This window comes from Odocoileus virginianus, chromosome 23, assembly GCF_023699985.2.
Source record: "Odocoileus virginianus isolate 20LAN1187 ecotype Illinois chromosome 23, Ovbor_1.2, whole genome shotgun sequence".
Taxonomy (NCBI): Eukaryota; Metazoa; Chordata; class Mammalia; order Artiodactyla; family Cervidae; genus Odocoileus; species Odocoileus virginianus.
In genome coordinates, this window is record NC_069696.1 from 13,873,083 (window position 1) to 13,900,201 (window position 27,119).

The 27,119-nt window shown below is 52.1% G+C and overlaps 1 long non-coding RNA gene across 1 annotated transcript; it reads left to right on the top strand.

The window, feature by feature from the left end:
* The first annotated feature begins 18,520 nt into the window (after window positions 1-18,520).
* LOC139030582 (uncharacterized) lies at window positions 18,521-26,455 on the top strand. Its single transcript, XR_011482970.1, has 3 exons — window positions 18,521-18,831; window positions 19,354-19,454; window positions 23,129-26,455. It is a non-coding gene; the product is annotated as an uncharacterized lncRNA (long non-coding RNA).
* Window positions 26,456-27,119: the final 664 nt, after the last annotated feature.

Here is a 27,119-nt window from a genome sequence, read left to right on the forward strand (position 1 = left end):
CATGTCAGGACGCTGCCCTTGACAAAACCCTATCAACTGCACCTGCCCCTCACCGGGGGAGGCAGGCTTCGAACCCGGGCCTCCTCGAGCACCAGAGCTTCCTGATTTCCACCACGTACTCGCCAGCAGGGCTGTGGCGCGTCTGATGGGAGGGCAGCGCTCTGGGACGGGCGGTGGGGGTGGGGGCGGGAGGAGGGGGCGTCTCCTGAGTGCAGCGTGGCTGCCGTCTCAAGGAAGAAGTCAGGGAAAGAGTCTGCAGAGACACGGATCTTCAGCTGCGAGAATCTGGCCAGGAGGAGGTTTGGGAGGAGACCTGGGACCAAACGCCCCCTTCTCCCTCTGGATCAACCGCGGGTCTGAGTCATTGTGGAAGAAGCACATTTGGGGGACGAGATGTACCAAATGAAACAAGTGATGAGAATGCTAGGGTCCTGGGCTTGCAAATAGCCTGCGTTCTGAATAGCCCTTTTGTTCGGCGTGGCCGTAATAAAGGAGGAGGATTGGTAGCAGGTGCCCAGAGAGGGCTGTGACTAAGTGTCAATTCTAAGAGGAGCATTTTAATCGAACATCCATGTAATGTATTTGAATAAAAATGTGTGTTCTTTCACAACCCCAGCTCTCTCTCCCATCTTTCCATATTAATAGATCATTACTACTCCGTGAATGGATGATCATCTTCTGGGAAAACAAATGCCAGGGCATAAAAGAGAAATCATGGCTGTTTAAACTTCAGAAGGGTCATCGTCAGGGAAGGGAGCGTGGTGTTCACAAAAACAGCCAGCTCCAGCTTTGGGAGAGGGGATGGGAGGAGCTGGACCTGCATCGTGGTGGGTCCAGCCGCCACCTGAGCCCCAAGACCCCACCGCTCAGCCCGACCTGCAGGGGGTACCCTCGGACCCCTGCGGCGTGGGGCTCCCCCAGGGGTGGATCTGCTGTACAGTCAGCTGCCCCAAGTGGGGCCTGCCAGGGCAGGTACAGGGGAGGGGCTGGCCTGCAGTCTCCTCTGTCCATGGGATTCTCCAGGCAGGAATACTGGAGTGGGTTGCCATTCCCTTCTCCAAGGGGTCTTCCCAACCCAGGGGTTGAACCCAGGTCTCCTGCATTGGCAGTTGGATTCTTTACCGTCTGAGCTACCAGGGAAGTCCACAGTGGTCCTTGATAGTTATCTATTCACATGTAGTAGTGTGTATACATCAATCCCAATCTCCCAACTTACTGCTCTCTCCCCTTACCCCCCAGAACCATAAGCTTGTTTTCTATATCCGTAATTCTACTTCTGTTTTGTAAATAAGATCATTTGTACAATTGTGTTTTAGATTCCGCTTGTGAGTGATATCATATGATGCGTGTCCTCTGTCTGACTGACTTCGCCCAGCGTGATAGTCTCTAGGTCTACCCACGTGTGCACACGGCATTCCTCTGCTCCTTTTCATGGCTGAGTAATACTCCATTGTGCACATGTACCGCATTGTCTGTAGCATCCCTGTGTTGCTGGGCACTCACGTTGCTGCCACGTCTTGGCCGCAGTGAACACTGGGATGTGTGCCTTTCCCGGGATCCAGCTCTTGGGGAAAGCTCTTTGTGACTCTGGCTGAGACTGCCCACTTCTGGGCCTCAGTTTCCTCATCCATGAACTAAGGCGATTGTGTTACTGAACCAAACTTGGATCTGCTCTGCTGTGCGCCCTAAAGCCAATCTACTGACTCCAGGCTGTGGTGCAGGAAGGTGCAGCATCTATTGCCAGGTGCCAAACAAGGAGTCCAGACAGCTTCTGCTTAAAAGGCCCAAAGTCCACGAAGGCTTTCACGGGGGCAGTTTTAAAGATAGGGTGAGGGGAGGAGGTTTGCAGGGGATGTGGTCAGCTCGTGAGCATTCTTCCGATTGGCTGATGGTGAGGTAATTGGTAGTCGACATCATCAACCTTCTGTTTCCAACCAGTCTGGGGTTTACATGCTGGTGGGCCGCATTCAGTTTTCCACCTGGTGGGCATTTCAATATTTGCCAAACAGCTCACGGGATGTGGCTCAGAATATTCCCTATAGTCTTTGAAGGAACTAAACATCCTTGACTTTGTTTGATGGCTTAACTATTACTGCGTTGTTTTGCTTACTGTTTTCCTTTGTTTCTGCATTCTGTCACTTTCCTGATTAAATTTACTCTTTGGAACTCAGGGAAGGCCTCGGAGGCTAAAGTTTTTCTACAGGCAGGAGTCAGGTGGAGGACAGGGAGGGCCCAGAGGATCCTGCTTGGTTACATCTGGACTGGGTGATGCATTGATTCCACAATCAAATCAAGCTCCACGCTAGGCAGGGGGCCGACATCCGTGCAGTCAGGATGCATACGAGTGAACAAGTAGTGTCTGAGGTAAGAAGGACACATTTCAAGCTCACTTGCCATGCTCCTCCTTAACCCGATGTTGGTCAACCTAATTGTTCATTTGGAACAAAATGTGTCTGCGCATCCATCCAGGCTTCTGACGGCTGTCTGGAACACCAGGGTGTCTGCAGTCCCCCCAGGACGTGGCATGCAGCCCAGTGGTGCATCTGGCCGGGAGGCGATTTATCTTTTCCGCTGGTCCTCAGCTCTAACCGAGTCACTGGCGGTGGAGCATTGGGAATGCCCGGCAGTCCAGCGTGATGTCACCTTGTACACTGCGTCAGGGTTGTCTTCCGAGTGTTTCCTGCGTGTTTGCGGGTGCCAGGTGCGTGGCTGGAGGGGGTGCAGAGGGCCCAGCCCTGAGCAGGAGGCCCAGGACAGGCAGGCCCAGCTTGGGTCCGTCTCACACCCGGGTCCCTGTGCAGGGTCCCCTCGGGCCCCTCCCAGCCTCTAGCTGAGGACCAGCCTCCCCTGCCTCCGCGTGTCTATCCCCTGCGCCCTGCATCCAGGCGCTCACAGGAGACGTGCTCGCCAGCGGACGTGTGGACAGAGGGTGCCTGAGCGCTTTGGTAAGTCGTCCTGGGAGGACAGCTGAGGACAGGAGAGCAGGAGGTCAGACGGGGCGTCTGAGACGCCGGGGAGATCAAGCCCGGGCGTCCCGGCGCGTGTGTTCATCACGTTCCGGCGTCAGCTCCCCTCCACGCCCCCTCATCCCCACTGCGCAGTGGGTGTCTGATCTGACCGGGAAATGCTTTCTGCGAAGTGACACCTTCTCAGCAGAGGACGGGGTGGGCCAGGGGGTGGGAGGGTCCTCTCCAGCCAGTGTCCCCGAGCCTCGGGGATCAGATGGTCCTGGTGGACATGCCTGGAAGCCTGGCGTCTGAGGGTCCCAGGGGGCTGGGGAAGGAGGGGCCAGACCCGGGCCTCACCCTCGGTCATCACAGCAGCTCTTCAGGGTGAACCCCGTGACGATGAAGGGACCTTCGGTGAGGCCCCCTGGGCTGCCCCGGGGCCCCCAGGTGTGCTCTGACACCAACGTCCCAGGGCACGTGACTGCCGAGCGTTCCTGCCCGAGCGAACGCTGCGGGGAGACGGTGTGTGGGGACCACACGGCGTGTGAGCGCTGAGCAGGGCCGCTGGGTCCTCCGGGAACCGCTGCGGCCGGGGCCGTGGCTCTGGGCTCCGGCGTGGCTGTCGCTGCGTGGACACAGCATTGTGGCCTGCTGCAGGTGGGTGAGGGCTGCCTCCCTGTTCTGGAAGGAGCCCTCAGGTCTGCGGCTTCTCTGCATCCCATTCGGGGCCCCGTGAGATGCAAGCGCTCCTGCCACTGAGGGGGCGGCCAGCACTGAACACCTCTCCCTCTGCAGGACAGGGTGTCAGGTCCGGCTCAGGGAGACAGGCGGGCGGGAGTGTCTTTCTGCGCCCGAGGTGGACCGAGTCTGGGTATTCACTGTCTCTGCTTCCTGCTCTGTCTTCCCTGGTGGCGTTTTGCATCCCCCCCACCCATAAAGCAGATCGGAGTCATGAGCCTCCCTGTGAACCTGGCTGACCCCCGACTGTGTCTCTTGCCAGCTCTGGGGACTCAGGTCCCTTCTGACCTCTGGGCCCTGCTTCTAGTGATGGCAGGTCTGGAACAGAGCAGAAATCATATGGAAAACACCCCTCATGGGAGAATTGAAGGCCCTGTGGGTCATCAGCCAGCATGTGTCCTTCTCAACAACACCCCCACTCCCAGGCTTCCTGGATCATTAAAACAATCTCCTCTCAACTGCCCTCAAAGGCATTCAATAACAATAACAAGACAGCAAACCCTAGAACTGCCCTGGGATGGTGAGGACACGGGCCCACGTGGTCCTCACGCACCCCCGAGGCCATCGGTGTCCCACCTCTGAGATGACATCATCCTGATTTCTCTCAGCATCCGTGCCAGACCTTTCACCTTTTAGATGCAACTGCGCCCTCCGGAGCTGCATTGAGTGGTGGGTTTGGCAAATGCTGTGAGCACTCCCATGACAGCCTGATCTCAACCCTGCCGGCTCCTCCATCCCAGCCCAGGTCAGGGGCGAGCTGACCAGTCTACGACTGGGGGTGGGGGGCTGCTGGGGTGACGCCCCTTACTGCGGGCAGCGCCCCTTTCCCTGGAGTGATAGCTGAGCGTGTGTTGGCTCCATTACCAGAGCTTGGAATCATCTAAATTATTCCAGTTTTATGACATCTTTACCAGAGGCTTCAAAAAGAAAACTGGTTAATTCCAATGATAGTTTAATCATTTTCATCTAATTCATGGCATCAAAAGAAAGCTTTTGAAATTCTTCCCATTGCTAGTAAAACACCGTTCCTTTGGTGAAGCTGGTGTCATGGTAAAGGCAATGTTCTTTGAACAGACTTGCAGACAGAGAGAACAAGCCGGTGGTTACTAACGGGGAGAGGGAGGGGGCAATGCAAGAGGGGAGCAGAAGGTACCAACTATTGGGTATAAAATAAGCACAACATGGGGATGGTAGCCAATATTTTACAATAACTGTAAATGAATCACAACCTTTAAAGGGATTTCCCTGGCGGTCCAGTGGTTAAGGTTGCACCTTCAAATGTAGGGAATGTGGGGTGAATCCCTGGTCAAGGAACTAAGATCCCACACGCCTCAAGGCCAAAAAACGAAAACAAAAAAATGGAAGCAATATTGTAACAAACTCAATAAAGACCTTGAAAAATGGTCCATGTCAAAAGAAATCTTTAAAAAATGGATTATAACCTTTAAAAATTGTGAATCACTATATGATACATGTATAACTTACATCAAGTAAACCTCAATGAAAAATTAAGGGAAAAAAAATGTTTTTTTTTTTTTTTTGTAAAAATGGGCTAGTGTTCTGGTGGTGCATTCAAACAAGCTGCCAAGGTCTGCCAGCTGAACAGAAGCAGTGGCTGTCAGCATCTGTTATGTGTGCGCCCAAACTGACTTGAAATAAACAACTTGGTGATGAAGTTAAATTCTAAAGAACCTACAGTTTAATTTTGTCAGCATGGTGGAACTTTCTTTCCTTTTTCTCATCATCAACCAGATTTGAAAAAAATGTTTGAGCCTTTACTCAAAATATCAACTCGCTTGTCCTCTAGTAGTACTAAACTTTCGTTATAAACAAATCCTCTAGATGTTAGATGTGATTGTACAAAATAAGTTGGAAATCTTTAATTGAAGCATTTGATGGATGGAAGCCACAAAATGTCAGTTATGAACATTTTTCGCCTATTGTGATGATTTACAAACAAAGCTTTACAAGTGGAAGACAGTGAAATTTATCCCTAAGGGAGACTGGGGGAGTTGGATGTGGTATAGGGTGAAGTTCTGTTTTCATTTTGAGATTTTTATTTAAACCTTGGCATGCCTGGACATACCAGGAGGAATCTTTAAGTGACACTTCTGTGTTTATTCAAATAAATAGAGGATGTGGGCAGGGACATAACCTACCAGAGAAGGCCCAGGCTAAGATGATACAGAGTCGATGTTCAGTAAAACATAAAAAGAATCGTGAATAGAGATGATGCATTTGATATATTTTGTCATGAAAAAATATGCGCTGAGACACGATACCCTGAATGGAGGCAAAAGGATCTGTGACAACATTGCTGCTGGAATCTCTCCACATTTTGATGCCAAAATACCAGAACTGCAAACTCTCCATTTCACAGACGTTACTGTGAGCTCACCAGGTGCTTCAACTCCCGTAGAGATAATATTTTTAAATTAAAAACATGCCCTATTGAGGGGACTCAGGTGGAATGTTAACAATTTAAAAATGCGATTTGAAGATTGTTACAAGCAATTTTAGAAAACATTTTAAGCAACATAATCATATTAAAAATCCATTCTTTCAAAAAATTCTACTGACCCAGTATGGATGCACAGAGGAAGGAAAATGACAATAGAAAGTATGTACCAAGAATAATTTTATTTTGGGAACTGTAGTCAATATCTTGTACTTACTAAAGGAAAACAATCTGAAAATGAATATATTAAATAACTATATGAAATCACTTTACTTATACCTGAAACTAACCCAACATTGTAAAGCAACCATAGTTTAATTTAAAATAAAGAATAATTTATTTTTATTTTTAATGCTTAGATAATACAAAATTTTAACTACTAATATAGCTAGAAATCCCCATTTTTCTCTATTCTCCCGAAATGCCTGTCATTTTTCATATTTCTTTCTTATTTTTTAATGAAATATTGAGTAGAATCAAAATAATATCCATGCAGTAGCTGTAGCGTACCCAGATAAACACGTCAGAGCCTGGCAGTAAGGAAGCATGGCCTTGGGGAGTCACTTGTGACCTTGGCAGCCCTGCTTCCCTTGTGGCTCAGCTGGTAGAGAGTCCGCCTGCAGTGCAGGAGACCGGGGTTCGATCCCTGGGTCGGGAAGACCCCCTGGAGAAGGGAACGGCTCCCCACTCCAGTATTCTGGCCCAGAGAATCCCGTGGTCGCACAGAGTCGGACACGACTGAGCGACTTTCACTCGCTTCACTTTGCAGCCGCGCCGACTGCCCTAGCGTCCTGCCCAGGCCCCCTCCCCCGAGAGGTGGCTGCTGCCCTGAGTTTCATATTCATCCCTCCCTGACTTTGCTCCTAAGTTTACACCTGCGTGCCTGTCTGCAGCACACTGCCGTTTGGCGCATCTTGGACTGTACATAAGGGGATCGAAGGCGCCCGCTGTCTGATGGTCCCTACCTGAGGACCTCCCAGCGGTCCAGCTGTCCACACCCTGGCTCCTGACTCCTCCCTCGGGGGGGGGATCCCGCTGTAGAACAGGAGCAGAATTGGACCTGTCCTTCCTCCTCCTGCTGCACGCTCTGATTCTCGATCTGTGTGGTTTGCTTTCCTACCGGGCACTGGACGCTCCCCGTCACCGGTGGGAGTGTTCCCGTGGTGTGGACCCTGGGTGCTTAGCTGCAAGTCTCTGTGTGTCTTTAACTTCACCAGGAGATGCCAACCTCTTCTCCTGGTGGCTGTGCCAATGAAACGCCCACTGGCGGAACACAGACGGCTGTTCTCTGACAGAGACTTGCATTTCTTTCCAGTTTAGCTGGTGTGAGTTGACATTATTGTTTTTTTAAACTTATATTCTCATTGTTTTTTAATGAAGCCAACATTTAGTCTCAAGTGTTCCGTGTCCCTTCTGATGAATCTTTGTAAAGCGCAGCTCTGCTGGTGGCGTCTCCACCCCTCCCTCCCCAAGAAACCCTGGTTGTTTAATACATTCCTATCATGACGTGTTCCCTCTGTTGAGACTCACTTCTCACCCCTTCATTGACACTCCTGAAAATGTCTGTCCGCTGAGCTGGCCCTTCCCTGCTGCCATGTCCTCTTTCCTCCAAGCCTTTGCCCATGTTTTTGCTCTTGTGGAACTTCTTCCTCCTCCTTCAAGTCTCAGTCCAGGGTCTGCCTCCTCTAGGAAGCAATGTGTGTCCATGTGTGTATATGTGTGTGTGGTGTGTATGTGTGTGCTGTATGCATGTGTGTCCATGCATGTGTGGCCTATGTGTGTGTATGGTCTCTGTGTGGAGCGTGCATGTATGTGTGTGTGGGTCTCTGTGTGTTGTGTGGATGTGTGTGTGTGGCATGAGTGTGTGGGTCTGTGTGTGTGGTGTGTGGATGTGTATGTGGCATGTGTATGTGTGTGACATGTGTGTGTGGCATGTGTTTGTGTGTGTATGTGGGTCTCTGTGTGGTATGTGTGTGTGTGTGTGTGTGTGTGTGTCCATGTGTGTGGTGTGTGGATGTGTGCGTGGCATGTGTGGATGTGTGTGTGGCATGTGTATGTGTGTGTGTGGGGGGTCCGTGTGTGTGTGGTGTGTGGGTGTGTGTGGCATGTGTTTGTGTGTGCATGTATGTCTCTCTGTGTGGTGTGTGGATGTGTGTGGCATGTGTATGCGTGTGCATGTATGCCTATCTCTGTGCAGTGTGCATGTATGTGTGTGTATGTGGGTCCGCATGCGTGTGGTGTGTGGATCTGTGTGGCATGTGTATGCATGTGCATGTATGTCTCTCGGTGTGCAGTGTGCATGTATGTGTGTGTGTCTGCATGTGTGTGGTGTGTGGATGTGTGTGGCATGTGTATGTGTGTGCATGCATGTCTGTCTGTGTGTGGTGTGTGTATTTGGGTCCACATGTGTGGTGTGTGGATGTGTGTGGCATGTGTATGTGTGTGCATGCATGTCTCTCTGTGTGGCATGTGTATGCGTGTGCATGCATGTCTGTCTGTGTGTGGTGTGCATGTACGTATGTGTGTGTGCCTGTGACGCGTGTGCACAGGGCTGTGATATGAACAGCTCTGTCTGAAGGTCACTGTGTGAGTCTCTAGCGGCTCCTGTAACGATGACCACACATTTGGTGTGTGTGGCTCTCCCTCAGCACTCCAAGTCACACGTCTGCAGGGAGACTTGCTGTTGGAGTCCAGGTCATGTCAGGGCTTTCTGGAAGCTCCGGGGAAATCTGCTCCCTTGTTTTTCCAGCCTCTGAGGCGCCGCGTTCCTTGGCTCACATCCCCGTCCTGTCTCTTCGCAGCCGGCAGCCTGGGCTTCCTCCGCCTCTTCTGCTGCCACGTCTGTCTGACGCAGTCAATAAAGGTCCCGGTTTGAGGGCCCACGGGGTGCAATTGGACCCATCTGACTGACCCAGGATAGTGTCCCCAGCGAGGATGCTTAGCTCACACCTGCAAGGTCCCTTCTCCCCCTCTAAAGAACTAGATTCCCAGATTTGGGGGTTAATATGGGGGCAGGCTTGGGGACCAGAATCCAGCCTACCATCATGGGCAGATATATCTGGAAGCTACGAGGCCAGGTGAAACCGAAAGTCCTTTCAAGCCCGGAGCCTCTGTGAGTAGAATACAGTGAGCCAGCCAGCAGCCTCTGTGGTCTGCATGCACTCCCGGCCACTAGCCCATTTCATGAGAATAACAGAAACCTGTTGTGTCAGTTTAGCCTTAAGCCCAGGACTCTCAGCGCCTCCGGGGGCCTCCGGAGCCCTGGGGAGCTTCCTCGTCCACAGATGAAGACAATCCGGTCAGCAGTGGGAGGCCCTTGCCCCGGCCCCTGCTGCAGGTGAGGAAGGGTTCAGACGCGCCCTGGCTGCCCTGACTGCAGGCCGGGGTGAAGGCAGTGGGGTGGTGGAACCATCCGGAAGCAGGCGGGTCTCTGTCCAGCCATTCATTAACTGGATGACCTTGGCTGGGTTGCTTCCGGGAGTCTCAGCTTCCTTGTCTGTTAAATGGGAGTGATCACAAGCATCGCGTGAATGGTGCAGCTCAGATTCCTTGAGATAACGTGTCTACAGCGACTGGCCGACAGAAATGAAAGTCGTATCCGACTCTGCGACCCCGTGGACTATACAGTCCATTCAATTCTCCAGGCTGGAATACTGGAGTGGGTAGCTGTTCCCTTCTCCAGGGGATCTCCCCAACCCAGGGATTGAACCCAGGTCTCCTGCACTGCAGGCAGATTCTTCACCAGCTGAGCCTCCAGGGAAGCCTGGCTGACAGAAGGAGCTCAAAACAAGCCTGAGTTCCTGGCGGCGGGGGTTGGGGGGCGGGTCTGAACCGTCAGCCCCATTTCTCCACTCCCTCCAGCCCCTTTCCGCATCCTGGCTGTGGCTCCTCACAGGAGTCCACCTGATAGCCTTTGTCTCGGGCGCATCTCGGGTAGACACATCCGCTGTCTCGGACAGACCTTATCAAGGTGTCGACCTTGACTCGGGACTGGGCAGGTGACATGTGGGTACAGGCGATGGTGTGCTGACTCTCAGCCTTACAGGGCCGCACGTGCTTCCGTCTGCCCTCTGGGTCTTCTGCGGTCATCACTGGAAGGCCACATGCCGGCCAGCCACCCAGGAGGAGGGCGCAAGGCCACCCTACTCCTGCTGCTAGAAAAGACCCCGGCTTGGGTCAGACAATCGCAGCTTACCTGCAGACACAGAGCAAACCCAGCCAGGGTCAGCAGGGCCACCCCAGCCCACCTGCAGACGCCCCTGAAATCTGCCCCCAGCGCTCACGCCCTGTTGAGTTTTGGGGGGAGGTTGCTCTGGACCAGTAGCTAACCACTGTATCCCCTTTCCTCTTTGTTTCAGCTTCTCCAAACTGAGAAGAAATCACACATGTTATACTTTAGAATCAACGGTGCCAGGAGCATTGCCCCACCCCCGAGGAGAGCAGGGGTCACTCGGTTGGGTCGCTGCCCAGTTGGCCTCGAGCACTTCGGTGGCTGAAGCCCCCTCATCTACAGGCCCTCAGCCCGTCCTGGGGTCACGGAGTGTCTGCTCAGTCAGTGAGCCGCGGGCTCGAGCGACTAATTTTCACTTCTAATTTAATTATTGATTGATTCTGCCTTGATGGCAAAAAGGTCTCCATGCAATGCAATTACTTCCTTGTAGTGAAGCATTTTGATTGTCTAATGACTGTCTCCCGCTCAGGCCACACATCCAACCCACTTTTAATTAAACTAATCTGTTAGAGGAGCCAGCCTGCTTCTTGACCTGGCCAATTTCAGCCACACGGGGCGGGGCGGGGCGGGGGGGACCAGGGGAGAGTTGTCCTGCTCCCGGGACACAGCCTGGGGGGGATCCAGGATCCTGCGTGGCATTTGTGAGCCGTGCACCATCCTGGAATCGAAATCTCAAGGAGACCAGTCAGCTTAACAGCCCTGTCTCAGTCCATTGGAAGTGAGGCCTTCACATATGAGGGCTTGTCGCTGAGCTCTCGCTGCTTCCCAAAGGTCAGGGGACCCATCGTGTGGTGTGAGGAGTCGGGCTGAGCGCCGACGGAGGCTGGGTGAGGAGCACCGGCTTGGGGGCCAGCGTCTTTAGCCGTGACCCGGGGAGACAGCCGAAGTCTGCAGCCCCCAGCTGAAGCTCTTGGAGCTTGTGGGTTTCCTTTTCACAATTTTTCTTCTGGATTTCGGAACAATAATCCAGTGTGGGTTACATATTACTAATTTGTCCACAGGTCTGGGACAAATACCCTGGAACCAAGCTTTTTATTTTACCAGCAAACCAGGAGTTCTTAAAGTGGTAAGCAGATGATTAATGGTTGCATGATAATCCGTTCAGATTTTGTGTGCCAAATAAATTACGAACAGTCTTCTGGGTTTTGGAGCTCTTTGGACTTTGGGGTGAAATGATTGTTGCAATCTGGTTCACAGGTTCTTGTGAAGGTGACGTGAGATTCTGGGGGCAAAATGTCGAGCACAGTGCAGGACACTTGGAAAGCTTTCAGTAAATAGTCACTTCCTGCCGCCCATTCGCTCTGGGTGGGCCAGCCCTGTTAGGGGTACAGAGACGCGGCAGACACACAGCGCGGGCTCCAGAGTTCTCGGGTTCAGGGTGCAAGTGCCAGGCCACGGTAGACGCCATGCCTGGAGGAGGTGTTTGCTTCCAGACACACAGAGGACAAAACCAAACGGCTGATGATCCCTGGAGAACATGTACATCTTCATCAATAATTTAAACAGCCCAAATTAAAACACAATGAGATAGTATTTTTCCACTCTCAGGTTTGTAAAATTTTAAACATTACTGATGTCTAGGGCTGGTACAGCAGTGGGAAACAGCTTCCTTATACTATCAAATAGGCACTGCTTTTTTTTTCTGATGGATTCAGAAAAAAAATCTGAATTTTTTCTGATTTTTCAGTTTCAGTTTCCAGTAAAGGTCAGCTTGCATTGGATCTTCTTGACTCCACAATCCCACTCTGGGGCTCCATCCCACAGAGGGACACGCAAAGACCTATGAGAAGCATAGGAGAGTCAGCGTGGTTTCCCCGGGCTTCCTGGGTAGGTAGGGGTAGGTAGGGCTCAGTAGGTAAAGAATCCATTTGCAATGCAGGAGTCCCTGGTTTGATTCCTGGGTTGGGACAATCCACTGGAGAAGGGATAGGCTACCCACTCCGGTATTCTTGGGCTTCTTTGTGGCTCAGCTGGTAAAGAATCCGCCTGCAATGCAGGAGACCTGGGTTCCATCCCTGGCTTGGGAAGATCCCCTGGAGAAGAGAAATTCTCTCCACTCCAGTATTCTGGCCTGGAGAATTCCATGGACTGTATAGTCTATGGGGTCACAGGGTCACAAAGAGTCGGACATGACTGAGTGACTTTCAATTTCACTTCACTTTGCAATTCCAAAAAGTGGAAGTGAGGGTACAAATTTCTCCTCTAGTAGAGGGTCACTGGGAAAAGGAGAGGAAGGACTATATAAAGTGTCTGACACAGTGCTTGCCACAGAGAAAGTGCTCAGAGCGTGAACATTAGCTGTTCTCGTGTTTTGCCAGTGGATTCATGGGTGCTGGCTCACTGTCGGGTTGGATTAGCTCTGCAGTCCTGAGTCCTGGGCTCTGTGAGAGGTCGGGGTTCATGTCCTTTCATTCCAGTGTGGATCTGCCTCACTCTTTTTACCATCTGCATGTGTGTGTGCATGCTAAGTTGCTTCAGTCGTGTCTGACTCTGTGCGACCCCATGGACTGTAGGCCGCCAGGCTCCTCTGTCCATGGGATTCTCCAGACAAGAATACTGGAGTGAGTTGCCATCCCCTTCTGCAGGGGATCTTCCTGACTCTCAAACCCACGTTTCTTAGCGCTCCTGCATCGGCAGGCATGTTCTTTACCGCTAGTGCCGCCTGGCAAGTCCATCAGCATAAGTCCTCAATGTGTTAAAGCAGCTGCGTGTAGGGACCCATTCCCACAGCTCGTCGGTGATGGGGCCTGGCCACCTTAGCTCACCGCTGCATCTCCTGCACACAGAATGTGCTCCGTGAATAGCTCTTGAGTGAATGAATGGCCACATTTCTGGACTCACCTTTCCCTACTTAAAAAAAGAAATCTGAATCCCTTTGTCTAAGACCAGGCTTCACCATCTCCAGGAAGCCCTCCTTGATTGCCCGCAGGTCTGAGTGAGGGGCTCCCACTGATCTGCACCAGCCCCCTTGGCGTCGGGCGCTCTTCTGGGGTCTTTGCTGCTTCCCACGCTGCTTGCTGTCATCGTGTCCCCCACCCACCACGTAGCCCTGCGAAAGCATCGCCTGTGCACAGTAGGAGCTAAGGGCGTGTTTGCGGGTAAGTGACTGTCCGTTTGACATGTCCTTGGCAGATGCCTGCTTCAGGCCAGGGCGGGACTGCTTTATGCCCCAGGACGCAGCTGTGACCCAAACCGAGATGCCTGCCCCTTCGGTGTGTTCCCCGAGCGGGCGGACATGCCTCCAGCAGGGCCTCTGTTGGTGTGTGGCCTCAGCAGACGCTGCCCGAATACAGATAGAACCTCTGGTTTGTCGCCGAGTCAGGTTGTAAAAAGCTACATTTTTATTTATTTCCACTGGCTGAAGAGTTAAGATAAAATTAACTTGCCAGCTCCGAGCCTGAGTGACTGGCAGGGTTTAAATAATGACTTACTAGGCGGTGGCAAGTGGAGGCACTGTGTTTGCCGGGAGTGGGCTGGCTCCCCTGAAAGCGCAGCCTAGGGTCCACCCGAGCGCCCCCGGGGGCCCGCCTCTGTCCCCTGTGTCCCCGGGAAACCCACTTGCCTTCGTCCGTCCGTCCTTCCCTCCGCCTGCACAGGACTGGCCGCTGCAGCCCGAGAACAGTCCGCAGTCTCCTCCCGTCCACTCCTCTCCTCTGTGTATTTCTTTCCAGCTTGAACGTTAGTACAGTTTTGAATTTGAATCTGAGACGCTGCCAAGGAATGGAGAGAGCAGGCAAATGTCAGCACGCGTTTACTAAAGTCTTTCAAAGTCAAACCCTTAAGCGGACTTATATTCAACCTTAGGAAGCACTGTGTGCTGGGTGGTGGTGCCCAAACTTTGGATTATATGAAGGAAATGAGGCCTGGAGATGGGTTTGGGGGAGAAGCAGGGGGTCCTCTCTCCTGAACGGAGCGATGCTCTTCAGGCCTTTCCTGTTCTAACTGTGGCTACCATGGAAGGAGTGATGTGGACAAAACTGAGTTGTAAGTGTGGACTCGGGAATGATCTTGCCCGCTGAATGAGCAGGGGCCGCTGCTGGGGCTGGGGGAAGCAGGCTTTCTTGCTGACCTGAGCTCTGGCTCGGCTCAGCACCAGGCGGTCAGCCTTAGGGCCCAAGTGATCTTGAGTCAGCTGAGTGGTGGAGCCCTTGGTGAACTTGCTCTTTTTCTAGACCTGCCTGTAGCTTTAGTCTTTCAAGGTTGGAAAGATTTTCAAGCTCACTGGGGTCAGCTCACTGACCAATGATGGTCATTGGTAGCCATCAATGACCTTCCCCTTTGGTCTGCCTCGGTTTTTACCCCCCATACAAACACTTACTAGGAGGATTTTTCTCCCACGCCCACATGGTCTCAGACCCCAGGCCTAGGCATCTGTAGTCCAGGCCCTTTAGCTCTTCTGGCAGCAGAATTCCTCTCCGTGGGACACCAACTCTCAGTCCCTGTAGTTCCGCTAGGCTGACCCATGTCCACCTCCTGCATCAGGATGAGCAAGACACCCAGGGCGGACCAATCAGACCAACAGTAACTGGCTCAGCGAAGGGCACTGCACTCCAGTCAGGCCAATCGGAGTCTGGCTTGGGACCCTTTTCCAGAAAAATTCGAAAAAGGGCCCTTGAAAAAAGTTTAGTGTGAGCGATCATTTATTGTGTGCCAGGCATTGGGCTAGGGGTTTGCCGACACTGCTTGTCATCCTTGTAAGTTCAGTACCTTTAGGAGTCTCAGTTCTTTGCTACAGGCGAGTGAATCAAGGCGTGTGGAGACGGTGACCGTCCTGAGGTCCCCTGACAGTGTTCGCAGAGCCAGGATGGAGCCCTGGCCGCTCCGCCTCTGTGGCTTTTAGACTCCCGTAGTAACTGTCTTCGCCCTCCAGGCTGCCAGGACGCCCATGCCCAAGTGAGGAAGGTCAGGGCAAGGTACCTGTGAAATAAGTGTCCAGAACTTTATCATCTCTCGAGACCATTTCTAGGTACTGATCCTAAATCTGAAGTCCACACACAGACTTAGGAAGAGAACTGTTTATTCATCACAGGGTAATCTGTGAGTGAGAAATTAGAACCTGCCTAAATGCCCTGTAATGAGGGGATGATTAAGTAAATTATGCAGCCAAAGATGCTTACAATGAGTTTGTAATAACAGGAGGAAATGTCTAGCATATTAAGTGCGAAAAACAACCAGATAAAAAATTTTATTTGGAGGCTGATCTCATCCATACAAAATTACAGATTGATTGAAAGATAGGTTTTTATTTTTTTTTTTTAAGATTGAAAAAGGCCGATATTTCCATGGGGTTTTCTCTGGGTGGTATGATATATGCTTGCTTTTTATTCGTAGTTTCCAAAATTTCCAAAACGGGTGAGTATTGTGCTTAGAGTCTGTGCAGAAGAAAACATGATATTAAAAATTCTGGAAAGGAAAATGTCAACAAGATTCTCATTCTCGACTGAGTTAGTAACATCCAACCCCCCAGGTCAGAGGCAGGTCAGCAGTCAGGGCGGCTTGCACCGGAGCGAGGCGTGGGCTTTACTTCGTGCTTCCCTGTGTGTGAATGTCGGTGAGCAGACAGCCTCTGTGCGCCAAACAGCACAGGTTCTATTTCTCAGCCTTATTTTAATTTTATGATACTGTCATACATATCGTACATTCGAACGAATGCATAACATATAAATACAGTTTACGGAAAAGTAACAAGACAAACACCCACGCATGTGCCAACTAGGATGGGAAATAGAATATTCTGGTGCCTTAGAACCTCTCTGCACCCCTTCCCAATCCTGTCTCCCTCCTTCACTAACATTTTCAGGGCAAGAGTACAAACACAGCCCCACATACCACATGTCGAAATTATAAATCAAGTTAACGAACTGTTAAAAATAAAAAATGTTCTAGCTTCTGCTTTGACAAATATACCTTCATAACAGCAAAATTGAAAAGATGTATAAAACTAAAAGTTATGTTTTGATAACTGAAAGCTGGCAAAATATCAAAGAGAACTGCATTTAATTATTATTGGGGATGCCTGGGTGTTCTGTTGACAGGCCAATAATGCTTGGATGAATAATAAAACAAAAGCATGCATAATTTATAAATTATTGTATGTTTATTCTATAAAATTTATTTTCTTGCCTTCATTTCAATAGTATCACTAATTATATTACTATAATTAAGATTTTCACACAATTTGCATTTTATTGACAGTACTGACAAATTAGATACCCTTTCTTGAGTCAATGTAGTTCTTAGATAAGCTCTTAAAAATTAATTTCAGTTTGGAGAAACTTTTTGATCTGCCGAGGCAGTCATAGCTGGGACGGTCTATAAAACTCTTGGAAAAAGATATTGATTTAGAAATTAACCAGATTTCTTTGAAATTTTACTTATAAGGTTTAATTATTGTAATGAGGTTGCATATTACCCATAGTCATTAACACAGGAAACATTTTAATTTCATCATGGAAACTCACAATCACTTCTGTCATGGTTTTCATCATGTTTCATCGTCAATGTCAAGATTCCTGCAACAATGCAAAGGATAGATGCCAAGCCTCATTCATGCTCTATTTAATTCTACATAGATGTAAATGGAGAAGAGTTACTTAAGTTTGCGAAATCGTCCCCAGCTTCCGCGTGTGACACTTCCCAGTCCCCCCGACTGGCGGGGGCCTTGGGAATCCAGAGATGCTGTCCAAGGAGAGATAAGAACGTGGCCCCTCAGGACGGTGGGGCAGAAACCAGACTGAAAAGGTGGATGAAACGATGGGTCTGCAGAGCGGAGCGCATCCTCACTCTCAGGGAGGAGTCCGACGGCCCACTTTTCCTCCTGCCTGTGTTTCTCCCTCCCGAAGCCTCTCTCCCTGAAGTCAGTATCTGCCTTTGACAAGAGGGTGTCAGAGCCCCTCTCCCTGGCCTCCAGGGCAGGCAGGTGGGAAGCTCTTCCCTGGGAGTTTGGGGCTAGGGTCTCACTGGATCAGAGTGAGGGGTGTGCCCAGGGGCTGTTTAATAAATGACTTCTTGTTATAGGGAAGAACTGCCTCCATGCTGGATCTGTTTGTTTTACTTTAACCTTTAGCTCCCATTGCTTTTGTTCACCAGAAGGACGCTGCTCCTACATAATGGCCTGCCTTCGGGAATCCTGCCCCTCTGCCTGAATGTTAAACCAAAGTGCCTTTGTTCAGGATCCTGTCCACCCAAGGATGGCTATAGGAAGGAAGAAATTCACGCATCCCCTCCCCGAGCCTAGCCATTCCAGGAGATTATTTGTAAGATTAATGGTCTTTTTATTTTACCTTCTCACCTCCCCCCATCTCTGTTCTACACAAGAACCTGGCATCCAGCCCTGATAAGATGGCTACTTTGAGACACTAGTCTGCCACCTTTTTGGTCAGTGGGTTCTCCGAAGAAAGTCGTATTCCTTGTGACAACAACACTGAATATTCATTGGAAGGACTGATGCTGAAGCTCAATCTCCAATACTTTGGCCACCTGCAAAGAACTGACTCATTGGAAGAGACCCTGATGCTCGGAAAGATTGAGGGCAGGAGGAGAAGGGGACAACAGAGGATGATATGGCTCAGCGGCATCACCGATTCAATGGACATGCGTTTGAGCAAACTCCAGGAGACGGTGAAGGACAGGGAAGCCTGGCATGTTGCTGCAAAGAGTAGGACTGAATAAGCTTGCCTCCACACCTCGTCTCTCGGATTTGTCGGCCTGTTGTTGTGTGGCAAGCAGAGTGAGCTTGGACTTGGTAATGTTCTGGGGGATGTTTCTCATATCCCAGAGGAGGGACCCCTCTTTGAGGATCCTTTGGAGGAGGAGACTGAGTTGTCCCTTCTTGTCTTTTTGGATCATCTAGGACAATCTGTTGTGAAGTACTGAAGAAAGTCAGGGCAGCGCACAGGTGAAGGGCACGTCATCCATCAGATGAAGAGATGCTAACAGCCTTGGGGCCACCCCGAGGGTTTGCAAGTTCCTCCTGGGGAAGTCCATGGGCGAGGCCTGAGCAGGGGAACCCAGGGCTCCCCACGTTGACAGCATCCAGACGTCCTTACCCGTGTTTCTGTCTCACGGTTTCTGGGCCAGGTGCCTGCAGAGTGCGCCATGGACTGCCGTGAGGGCGCAGCCGTCCTGCAAGCGGGGTCCAGGGGAGCTGGGGTTCGTTCTGCATGTGGCCAAGTCCAGCTCAGATCAGGACATGGCCAGTGTCTGTCATTAGGTTGACAGGCCAGTGTGACCGCAGTGAGCGTCTTGGTCTGTGCATCTGAGGGTGTCTGTCTCTCGGGTTGGACTGTCTCAGCCTGGACTCTCACCCTGTATGGGGGTCCCCCATCTCCCTCTGCCCCCTCCTGGGGGTTCTCTGCGTACACCCCCATCTCGAGTCCATTGTTCCTTTTCTTCTTCTAGGCATCGGTTTTTGCAGAGCCGCCCACGAGGAGCTGCTTGGGGACCAAAGCAAGGAGGTGAGATTTTGAGTCTGTGTGTCTGAAATGTCACCACACTCCTGCGTGCTTGCCTGAGTGTTTTCTTGGGGAAAGGATTCTGGCTGGGAACTAGTTCCCCTGAGGACTTGGGCGGCTTCGCTTCGCTGTGTTCTGGATTTCAGGCTTGTCGCCGAAACGCCCGAATCCATTTTGCTTTCTGAGTCTTTGCGTGTGACCTGTTTTCTCGTCCCTTTTTGGCCCCATCTGGAAGGCTGAAGAATCTTCCCCGCATGTCCTGGGTTCTGCATGTTCCCCGTGGTGTGCCCTGGTGCGGGCCCTTCTCAGCCGCCTGTCCTGGGGCACTCGGTGGCCTCTTAAATTTGTCAACTAATGATCTTCCTTTCTGGGAAATTCTCATGACTGTTATTTTTGGAGTTTGCAAACTGGTGTTTTATTTTACTGTTCATTGCATTCAGTGGATGGGGAGAAAATGAAAAGCTGCTTCATTTCCGTTCTGAAAAGAAGTCAGAAGCCTAACCCCAGCCTCTCCCTCGTACACAGTGTGTGCTCCCGGGGCCACGGCAGACGGGACTTTGCACTTGGGTCTCTCCTGCCCTGGTGGCTCAGCAGGACCTTGTGTTTCCAGAGGCTCCTTTCCCAAGGTGAGTTTTCTCTGCCAGGCTGAACTTCACGAACAGCTAAGAAGATCAGGAGATGGTCAGCTCCCTGAGGGCACCAAGGGTCTGATTTGTCCATCCCTGGACTCTCAGGGCTCGCGAGCTGAGCTCTATCACCCAGTCGTGTCTGACTCTTTGTGACCCGACGGACTGTAGCCCAGCAGGCTCCTCCGTCCATGAGATTTCCCAGGCGAGAATACTGGACTGGGTCACCATTTCCTCCTCCAGGGGATCTTCTTGACTCAGGGATTGAACCCTCATCTCCTGTGCCTCCTGCACTGGCAGGCGGATTCTTCACCACTGAGCCACCGGGGAAGCCCCAGGGAAGCCCCACACTACACTTGATCTCAGCCAAAAGGCCGAGAAGCGAGGCTGCCGGCAAATAGTGGACATCAAAGATGAACGCTCTGCCCCTCACCTGCTGGTTTTGGGGCATCTCCTGCAGAGAGAGGAGGTAACAACAGCCCGCCCTGGGGATGAGAAGCACCCACCCCTGGGAACTCACGCTACCAAGGAGACCCAGGCGCTGACAGTTCCATGGAGGAGGACTCCTTCCGGCCCACCAGTGCCAAGACCCAGGTGCAGGCAGGCGCCAGGCCAGGCAAACAGCTGGGCAGGGACACAGCCCCTCCCGCCAGCAGGCAGGGCGCCCAAGACACGCCCCTCCCCAGCCCAGCCCAGGCAGCTTCCGGTCGGAGCCCCGCCCCCTCTCGTCCTTTAAATGACGACCTCCCCTCCACTCAGCTCGGATGGTAAAAAAGTCCACCTGCAATGCGGGAGACACCGTTTCCAATCCTGGGTTGGGAAGATCCCCTGGAGAAGGGATAGGCTACCCACCCCAGTATTCTTGGGCTTCCCTTGTGGCTCAGCTGGTAAAGAATCCACCTGCAATGTGGGAGACCAGGGTTCAATCCCTGGGTTGGGAAGATCCCCTGGAGAAGGGAGAGGCTACCCACTCCAGTATTCTGGCCTGGAAAATTCCATAGACTGTATAGTCCATGGGGTCGCACAGAGTCAGGCACCACTGAGCGGCTTTCACTTTTGCCTCCACTTTCATAGGCACTCCTGGTTGTTCCCTGGATGCCATAGCTCTTCCTCTGAGGTAAAAAGGGAACCCCTCTTCTCCCTCAAGCCTGCTTGCTCCCTGGGGAGCTTTCCCATGTTCGATGTTGATGCTGAAAACTTGGCCTCTGTGCATCGGTGCTGAATCGAATCCTGGAGACAGAATATTGGGGGAAGTAGAAAAAAAAAATCCCTGTGTGGGGAAGATCCCCTGGAGGAGGAAATGGCAACCAACTTCAGGATTCTTGCCTGAAAAATTGCATGGAGAGGAGCCTGGCAGGCTGCAGTCCATGGGGCCGCGAAGAGCAGGACATGAGTCAGCAGCACAGCACACACGGAAAGGAAGAGCTTTATTGCTTTGCGAGGCCAAGGGGGAACGCTGTGGGCTCACGCCCCTGAAAGCTATGTCCCAACCCGCGGAGATTCGGTGAGGAGTTTTATAGCACAGGTTCAGGGCGGGCTTGCTGAGGAGGGTCCGGGTGTGGGCAGGACCTGCCCTCCTTTAATCTGGCCTCACCTGGTCTCCTGTTGAGCTTTTCCAGGTCACCAAATTGTGATCTCTGGCAAAGTAATGTCTTTGCTTTTTAATATGTTGTCTAGGTTGGTCATAACTTTTCTTCCAAGAAGCAAGCGTCTTTTAATTTCATGGCTGCAGTCACCATCTGCAGTGATTTTGGAGCCTAAAAAAATAAAAGTCTGCCACTGTTTCCACTGTTTCCCCATCTATTTGCCATGAAGTGATGGGACCGGATGCCATGATTTTATTTATTAAAAAGCAGAGACATTCCTTTGCCAACAAAGGTCAGTCTAGTCAAAGCTATGGTTTTTCCAGTAGTCATGTATGGATGTGAGAGTCGGACCATAAAGAAAGCTGAGCACCAAAGAATTGATGCTTTTGAACTGTGGTATTGGAGGAGACTCTTGAGAGTCCCTTGGACAGCAAGGAGATCCAACCAGTCCATCCTAAAGGAGATCAGTCCTGAGTGTTCGTTTGAAGGACTGATGCTGAAACTCCAATACCTTGGCCACCTGATGCAAAGAGCTGACTCATTTGAAAAGACCCTGATGCTGGGAAAGATTGAGGGCAGGAGGAGAAGGGGACGACAGAGGATGAGATGGTTGGATGGCATCACTGACCTGATGGACCTGAGTTTGAGTAAACTCCGTGAGTTGGTGATGGACAGGGAAGCCTGGCGTGCTGCAGTCCATGGGGTTGCAAAGAGTCGGACACGACTGAACGACTGAACAGAACTGAACTGACTGGGCTGATCTTCTCTGGGATGAAGGATGCTAACATCCTCCGTGACTGGGCTGATCTTCTCTGGGATGAAGTATGCTAACATCCTCCGTGACTGGGCTGATCTTCTCTGGGAGGAAGGATGCTAACATCTTCTGTGACTGGGCTGATCTTCTCTGGGAGGAAGGATGCTAACATCTTCCGTTTGCTGGGGGTTCCTTGGTAGCTCTTCTCGCAGGCATACGGTAAAGCCTCTGCCTGCAATGCAGGAGACCTGAGTGCGATCCCTGGGTCGGGAAGATCCCCTGGAGAAGGGAATGGCAACCTGCTCCAGTTTTCTTGCCTGCAGAATTCCAGGGACAGAAGGGCCTGGCGGACCCCAGTCCATGGGGTCGCAAAGAGTCAGATGTGACTGAGCAATTAACACACTTGAGTTCTGCAGAAGAGCCAAGGATGCCGTTTTGTGTATCCCTTGTGGGGGAGCCGGGACCTGCCCCAAGGCTGCACTGGGGTTTCTCTGCGGCTCCTCCCTTGTCTCTGAATCCCCTCCTCTTCCTGATTAGGGACTGTTTGAAGGGCTCCTGTACCCGGGAACCCCGCAGTAGCCTGCAGTGTTTCAGCTTTGGTGTGTGTATTCCATGCTGCAGGCAGGTGTCTGCTCTTCCCGGGCGCCCAGCTCAGAGTCAGGAATGGAGGTTCCAAGAAGCTTTTGGAAACGGAGTGTCAGTGGGACTGGTCGGTGCTGAGCTTCAGTGCAGGGCTATCTGGGTAGAGCGAGTCTGGGGGTACCCCTGAGGTCAGCAGTTGTTGGACGTCCCTCTGGGGTTGACGCATCCTGGAGGGAGCAGGGCTGGCTGTCAGTCTCCTCGTGCTGGGGAGACTCCTGCTTCCAGAACCCCATGTTCATGCCCTCCTGGAGCCTGTGCCCTCACCTCGGCAGGAGTGCCGGGTCCAGAGTCTGTTTACCTTGTCCAGGGAGTGAACCTCCAACCTTCCCTGGGGTGGGGGGTGGTGGGGGACACGGGGCATCACCAGCCACCGAGCGGATGTGACTGCTTCTCACGCAGCTTTCCTCCACCCCCTTCCTGTGTGCTGGTGCTCCCTTCGTCCCGACTTCCAGGAGGGCCTGGCTTCTCAGCCTCTAGCCCTGTCGGTCTGACGGGCTCTCACATTTTCAGGCTGCAGACTTGGGATCTGACTTTCTCAGACTAGATACCCACTTGCCAGCCACAGGCTGCTCTGCAGCTCCCGTCTTGCTTTGGAGTCTCCTTGTTTTCCTCTACCTTGAAACGCCTCCTTACTGATGCTTGTGTGCAGGGCTGGGAGGGAGTGCAATACTTTCTTGAATTCTAAATTTCAGCTGCTGAAAGCCCAGCTGCTCTCATGGAGAATACCAGCGAGGATGAGGCAGTTCCAGCGTTTCTGGTGGTGACGACCCTGAGACACAATGAACGCCTGATGGATAAAGAAAAGTGGAGGAAACTTTGTCTTTGATGAGAAAGGTGCTAGGTCCAGCTACTCCTGAAGCCACCCCACAGACGTGAGCCAAGGAGTCCTGTGCTTGTGATCGTTGTTTGGTCTGGTTTGGCTTGAAATTCTGCCAAGTACAACCGAAAGGTCCCTGACCAGTTCTTTGTCTCCTCTGAAGTTACCCGCTGGCCATGCCACCTGCTTCCTTCCTCAACAGGGAGCAGCGCTTTTTCAGAGCGACGCACCTCCCGCAGCGGCACCTCGGTTCTCTGCTGTCTCCTGACCCTATTTTGTTTTCTGTTCCCCACACTCCCCCAGCCGAGCCAGGACCTCTTCAAAGACGCCACACACTCAGGGAGCTGCAAGTGCCAGGATCAGATGGCAGGGCAGGGGCTGGCCAACTATGGCCCGTGTGCTGAATGCGATCCATAGTCTGTTTTTGTCAGTAAAGGTTTATTAGAACACAACAGCGTTCATTCCATTGTACGTTACACTGCTTTCACCCCACAATGGCAGGGTTGAGTAGTGGCCTGCAGCATGTGAAGTATTTTCTGCCTGGGACTTTATGGGACTTGTTTGCTGAGGTCTAGGGTCTCATGGAGAAGAGGACAGCAGTCAGACAGGCTTGGTTCATGTCTTGACAAGGTGACCTATGTGCTGTGTGACCTCGGGCAGGCTGTCCAGGCTCTCTGAGCCAAAGTCTGCTCATCTTCAAGCGGGGGCCCTCCCCTGCGCCTCAGGGCTTATTGGGGAGATCCTGTCTTGCGGTAACAGATGTAAATAACCCAGGTGCCCAGGAGCAAACACCCGAGTCAAGTTTCCCGTGACGTCCCCCACGTGGGCGGGGCCCTGCGCTGTCTGCCTCGGCCCCTCAGGGTCTTGCTCACTAAACAAATCACTGGAAATGACTGGCAGGCCTCCCTGTCCCTGCACTGTGGACATAAGATCTGAATTCTCCCCCTGGCCCCATGCCTACTGCCCCTGGGGCCCGGGAAGGAGGAAGCAGGGCAGGGTTCACACCCTGAGAGCCTTGGGGTGAGACCTGACGGTGAGAGCTGAATGGCTGGGGGTGCGTATCCCTCGTGGAAAGGTAGGAGGCGGGATCTGCAGGTACAGTGGGGGGCGGTCACTGGCCATCATGGCTGTCCCGGGCAGGCTTTGAGCTGCACCCACTCATTCCTGACAGCTGTCCCTGGCCACTAAATGAATTGTGCAAACCGTGCTTGCAGGCCTGGACCCTGACGGTCAGCCTTTCCCTCCAATTTCCAGCTCTGAGCGTCTCCTCGCTGGTCTGCTGGGAGCGCACGCCCTGGTAGGCTGTGCCTCCATAGAATGGCCCTTCCAGGAGAGCAGGCAGAGGGCCCTGCTGGTGGCCATTGACGGCTTAGGGTCCCCGTGGCCATCCCACCAGCCGTGGAAGGTTCTAGGTGTCTGATTGTGGCTCAGTGGCTTGGCCCCCTGGGTGTCCTGGCCACACCGGGTCCTTGCTGGCTTTGGTGCCCCAGTCCCCAGACTCTCCAGCACCAGCCTCCTGGGACCACAAGTATGTGCTCCTGTGAGGTTTTCCTGCTGTGGATTGTTCTTTCTCTGTCTGCAGCTCTCTCCCCAGCCTTTTCCCAGGGCAGAGGGGGTGCTGATTGTACACGTAAATATGCTTCTTTGCTATGCTATCTTCCCGTGGCTTTAATTTTCTTATTCTTTTCTTCCAAATAAGACCGAAATCAGTTTAAGCAAAGAAATTATACATTAAGAGAATGGTGTCAGTGTTTGGTATTGGAACCACCTGAAGTCAATTAGGGATCAACAGAATCAATTATTCTCTCTGTGCTGAAATCAGGAAGTGGGAGCCGAGAGGAATGGGTCTCCTTAACTCACAGCAGGAAAGAGACAGGATTTTAATAGACTTGGGTGGCCGCGAGCTATCAGCTCCCTGCTAAATGTCCAAGGCCAATTTTAAACCAATATGTTGGTGGTGGGAGCTGGTTGTCCACACTGCCTTGCAGAGAATCAAATCTCTGCTGAAAATGGGCTCCAAAAGGGAAACACCTAAAGGAACCGAAGGGGCTGGCAGGCATGCACTCCAGGCACGAAATTGAAGAGGCTTTAAGACTCAGTCGTCAAGATAAAGCACTTTTCAAGTGCACTGATTTAACAGTTGCTGCTGAGAGTGTGAGGAGACTGGAAGCCTTTGCAGCGTTGACGGCGTCTTCACTGGTGCCGCCCCCTTGGAAAAAAAGAATGGACAGTCCTCAAAATTAAAAAGAGAGTCTCTGTGACCCAACAACTCCTTCTGGATATGTGTGCATGTAAGTGGCTTCAGTCGTGTCCAGCTCTTTGTGACCCCCTGGATGTAGCCCGCCAGGCTCCTCTGTCCGTGGGACTCTCCAGGCAAGAACACTGGAGTGGGCTGCCATCTCCTCCTCCAGGGGGTCCTTCCAACCCAGGGACTGAACCTGCGTCTCTTGCCTTTCCTGCATTGGCAGGCGGGTTCTTTACCACTCGCTCCACCTGGGAAGCTGGGTGTAATAAACCCCAAAGAATGGAAAGCAGGGCCTCAAAGAGGCATCTGCAGGTCGTGTTCACGGCAAGGTTATTTACAAGAGCCGAGACGTGGAGACAGCCCAAGGGTCCATCAGCAGATGAGTGGATAAACACAGCGGCTCTTACATCCAAGTGAGTGCCACTCAGCTGTCAGGAAGAGGGAGACTCTCCCATCTGTGACAGCCTCCAGGATGGACCTGGAGGACGGCATGCTGAGTGAGATGAGCCGGACGCAGAAGGACAAACACTGCGATCCCACTTACCTGTGAAATCTCAAGCGGCCAGAGTCGCAGAGCAGGGAACAGAGTGGGGGTTTCTGGGGCTGGAGGAGGGGAGGGGGCTTCTGGTCGGTGGGGACCGGGTGATGGCGGCACACCAGAGCTCTGCTGTATGCTGTCGGGCCTGCTGTTAACAAAACTGTATTGTGCGCTTAACATTGTGTTCAACGGTAGACAGGACATTTTCTTCTTGTGTTAAGTGTTTTTACCTCCAAACGCAGAAGAGACAAAAACCAGAAAGCAAAGGACACAAGGTAACCTTGCCTTTTGCTGTTACTGTGAACGTGGGATGGTTTCATGGGTGTTTGCCTATGCCCAAACTCATCAAATTGGATTCATTAGATATGTCAATCATACTGAAAGCAAAATTAAAAAAAGTCAGCGTTAATGCAAAGCAATCTGTGATTGACAAAATATCAAGATTTTAAGTAAAGACAGCCTGTGCTTGGTTTGTTTACGACCCCCACAACGGGGTCCCATGTTTCCAACCTGCGTGCAGCTCTGGGCCTCACGGCCGTGACCCATCATGGGGGTCATGAGGGTTGAGAGCAATGTGCCTGCAGACCAGGCACCGTGGGGCTTTACCAGAGGCATGTCCTTTGATTGCAGGGTGTTCTTTCACCTTTCACACTTGGCTCTAGATAGGAGAAGCTGCTTTGGAAAGGGTCTGTGCTGACCAACACCGATCTGCTCGGCTGAACCGGGCCTGGGCTGGCCTCGCGTCTCGCTGGCCGAGCACCCTCGGGTCTGCTGCTGCCCCTCTCTGATCCTCAGGGCCCCTCATTAGGAACCCGGAACGGCCTGTCCCTGATGGAGCTGCCGTGGGATCCGATGGCGTGATGGGGGATGCACCGTGGTGGTGGGGGGCCTCAGTGCTGGGTCCCTCTGCCCCCTCACCCACCCACCGAGGAGGTGAGGGTGGTGATGGTGCACCGCGCTTACAGTACAGCCCCGCCTTTGGGCCGGAGCGAGTGTCCAGACCAAGGCAGGCACAGGAGCTCGTGGTTTGCGCGTCTGCACTTGCTCACACATGTGTGCTCACGCACGGACATGTCCGTGTGT